Raw genomic sequence first — 4,529 nt, forward strand, 5'->3', positions numbered from 1 at the left:
TACTAGCATCCACATAGAGCAAGAAGGGCTGGTTCATCTGAGGAGCTGCTAAGACAGGGGCAGAACACAACAACGCTTTCACAGAGTCAAAAGCTTCTTGACAGTGAAGAGACCATTCAATTTTAACCTTTGGACTAAGAAGGGAAGTGAGCGGAGCAACCACTTGAGAAACTTTTGCAGAACCGATGGTAGTAACCCACCATCCCCAAGAAACGAGAAAGTTCCTTCTTGGTCGTTGACATGGGAAACTGATCAATTGCTAACACCTTAGCCCTTACTGGGCAAACCTGCCCCTGGCATACTACCTTACCCAGGTAGGTGACAGTTGCCTTGGCAAACTCACATTTTGCCAGGTTAAAAGTGAGCAATGCCCAGGCTATCCAGTCAAACAGGGCCCAAATGCACTAAAGGTGATCTTCCAAGGAGTCGCTATAAATCACAACATCATCCAAGTAGACAGCACAGCCCACCAATCCAGACATCACCTTGTTCATTAGGTGCTGGAAGGTAGCTGGGGCATTACATAAACCAAATGGCATAACTGTAGGAATACAAACCACTGGGTGTAATAAATGCAATCTCCCTAGCTCGAGGCATCAAAAGGAACTTGCCAGTAACCTTTAAGTAAGTCAAATTTACTGACAAACTTCACTGAGCTGACCTGGTCCACGCAATCCTCTATACGTGGAAGTGGAAAAGAGTCAGGCTTGGTTACTTGGTTCACCTTCCTAAGATCAGTACAAGGTCTAAACGTACCATCTGCCTTTTTTACTAGCAAGCACGGGGAAGACCAACTGGATGCACAAGGCTCAGCAACTTTGTTCTCCAACATGTACCTGACCGGCTGTACAGTGCCAGAAGAGTGGGGTCAGCTTTTTGCTCTTTCACAAGATCACTGCAAGACACAGGCAAAGGAAAAACAGACCCTCTTGTCTTATTTGAACTGTCAACATGTGGACTAACACCATCACGGCTCATAGCGCGTCACTGCACAGTTGGATAGTACCACAGGAGGATTTTTGGGAGAATCAAAATTTTCTCCCTGAGATGTTGGGGCATCCATAGGTGTAGATACAGCAGGCCACACTCGATCACCAGCCAGGTCATTTCCTAAGATGACCTGTACGCCCCCCATAGGCAAGGAAGGGCGGACTCCCATGGCCACAGCACCTTGGACCAGATCTGAAAAAAAGGATCAGTTTATGCTGGGAAACTGAGAAAACAGTCAAACCCATTCCCTGAACAACACAGGAACCAGTGTCTCTGAAGAAAAAGGTAACACAGGTTCCACAATAAATTAATCCAGTGCCCCTGAATCCCTTAAAATCTTTACAGGCACTCCCAACCAGTGAGACATAACCATCCGACACAAATGCAGCATAACCAGAGTCAATATCATCCTTAGCTGAAAAATTTGCCTGTTCCACAACTGGAACCCTCAAACACCAACTTTGAGGAAGAGGGCTTCATGTGTGCCTTCACAGAAGCAATGGCACGGGCTCTTTCTTCTGCACAAAAAGACAGCAGCCCCAGAGGGTTTTGCAGTTACATAGACAGGGTTAAATTTTTTCTTCAAAACTGGACACTCATTTCTCCAGTGTCCTTTACCATAACAATAGTTACAGATACAGTTAGGGTCCAACTTACCCCGTAAACTATAACTTGCTTTAGCTGAAAACTTCTGTCCCTTCCAACAAAGACTTGGTGGGAAAAACTCCAACAATGCTCTCCCTGCTGCCACCATCTCCACCACCCCAGCTCTCACCAAAAAAACCTTTATGGGTCAAGACAAATTCATCAGCTAGTTTGGCAGCATCAGAAACCTTGCTTACTTTGTGTTCATTGATGTAAGTAACAACACGATCAAGTAGAGTATTTTTAAACTGCTCAAGCAAAATTAGTTCCTGCAATCTCTCTTAAGGTTTTGACCTCAGAAGCAACACACCAACAGCTAAAATGAGTGGATAAGTCACGAGCAAATTCCGTGTAGGACTGCTTCTCTCCCAAGAGATCCGAGCCACCGACGATACACTTCAGGTACCAGTTCATATGCCTTAAATACAGCAGCTTTAACCAACTGATAGCTACCACTATCTGTAGCATTCAATGCTGAGAAAGCTTCCTGGGCTTTACCAGTGAACACACATTGCAGCAGTAGGGTACGCTAAGCATCAGACCAGTTTCAAGCCTCAAACACAAAAAAGATGTCAGGGTCCTTTTCATGAAACTTTGGAATTAACTGTAAACTGACAGCAATATCAAATGCTGGAGTGGGAGAGAAACACTCCTTTGTTTCTTCCTTTGGTTCAGCTTGAAGCTTCCCCTCACTTATAAAAAGGTCCAATCTATAACTCTATAACTTTTGTCTCAACTTCTCTACCTCCACAACATTCCTTTGTTCCTGTTGCAGTTTTAGCAGGAGAAGCTCTTTCTGTTGCTCAAATGTCAAAGCAGCCCCAAGACCAGTTCAAACAGGAGCCACCACTTTACCTGGCCCACTGACCCTAACAGAAACTACAGACACACTAGCTACCTGGGCACTGGCACCCTCCACTGAAACAGACAAAATATTTAACTCCACCAATTGTGTCTTCAACGTGGCCAACAACTCTTTATTTAACTTCTTAGAAAGCTCAACACTGTAATATTCAGCCACTTTAAAGAGCTGTTCTCATTTGTAAGAGTTAAGCAAATCCTCAGATGAAGACCAAACAAAATCATCAATTGAAGCCATTTCACCACCTTGGAGCACCTTTTCCCGCATGAACGACTCAATAAATCAATCCACCCCAGATAGGCAAAGACTACAAATTAAGACAATTTCCCACCACTACACAACAGAATTAACCGGCTGCTTTAAATATGGAACCCTATCCCTCTGGCTAACTGCCTAACCAATACTAACTAACTCACTTAACCCTAGTCTTCATGCAGGTCAGCATCGGGATGGATTAAACACAAGGCCCAGCAACCCAGTTAACTTCCAGCATGCTGAAAATCACCTACACAGTCCTGGTAGTGCCCCCAAGCACAGCTCTAACCGCTTACTGCACAAAAACAACAAAGACAGATAGTGCCCCACATTGCTTATGCCCATCAGGAATAAGGGTTCCAAATAACTCAGAAGCCTTCAACCCTTACTGGCAGTTCAGGATAATGTGTAATATTTGCAGGCCAAGATCTATGGAGCAACACTCTTAGTGGAATACAAACAGTTAATCCACAAAGCCCCTAAAAATACTAGAGCACCAAAATCTGTGTGAAACATTCCCCTAGAGAAACTTTAGATTGCCGGTTTCCCGGCACTAACCATTGAGTATCCCGGACGAGCCCCCATTTGTTACCGACTGGCTCTAAGCCGGCAACAAAAAGGGAGGCCACACACAGACACTTTGATCAAGAAACGATTTATTTAAGTCAAATGAATAAAAGTAACCAGCCAAATGGTGTGTGTAAGTAAGAAAGTCATCAGTCATGTCAGAAGTCCATGGATGGGTGAAAATATGGTGTAGTGTGTGTTGTAAGATTCAACAAACCAGACAAAGAGAGAGACAGGCTGTAGAAGCTGCAGCAGGCCCAGCTGAGAGAGTGAGACTACCTGAGGGGCGGCCCTTTATGCCGTTTGGGAGGCCCTACCCAAAATGGGCTGGTATTAACTAGCCACCCTCTAAGCTCCACCTTTCAGCCAACTACCATAACTGGACGAGAAGAGTGAGGCAACATGTCAGGAGAATGGAAAAGGGTCATCAGTAATTCAACTTCCAATACAAGAAAAAACACAAAATAAAGCATAAAAATGATCACCTGACCTGTCCCAATATATTTTTCTTTCATGTTAACTACAGCAAATCTTCACCACAACATCAAGACCAAGGACCTGGTGCTGCATTGGTGTCTTTTATGTTGGTTTTTGCTTTATTAAGGACTTCTAATAATATGCAGGAATTTCTTGAGAGGAATATGTTTGGAATGCGCTCACTTACTTGAAATAAGATGGCTCCTCCTTAACTTCCTTGCAGGATTATGTACAGGGAAGGTCACATGGATGGGAGTGTGATAAATGTTACGAGCATCCAGTTAAGATTCCGTAATAGAGCCATTTACCAACTAAAATGCTGAATCATAGAGGTATAGTGATCATTTATCCCATTATATGCCAGCAAACAGTTTGGTTCCATAAAGCTTAGGGGTAAACACAACATACAGGATCAGCCCGTAGAAATCTGAATAATTTGATGTCTATATATAGAGCGACGTCTCTATCTCTATGCTGTTACATGTTCTAACAGAAGTTTTCAAAGAACATAAAATGACTACTCTTTGCAGGTAATCCCCATACCAAATTTGACACGCATAATACCACATAATACTTTCATATGCGTGAATCTCAGAGGAGGGATCGATGATGTCTGCGTCCTGGAGACGCCAGTGCACATTTTACGCACGGTGCCACAGTCTGTTACACTTACACACCAGCGGCCAGATGAGGGAGACATACGGCTTCGGGACATGTCGAAGTATCCCGAGTA

Source organism: Seriola lalandi, unplaced genomic scaffold (genome assembly GCF_002814215.2).
Source record: "Seriola lalandi dorsalis isolate HSWRI2012SDOR001 ecotype SW California unplaced genomic scaffold, Sedor1 jcf7180002054553, whole genome shotgun sequence".
Classification (NCBI taxonomy): domain Eukaryota; kingdom Metazoa; phylum Chordata; class Actinopteri; order Carangiformes; family Carangidae; genus Seriola; species Seriola lalandi.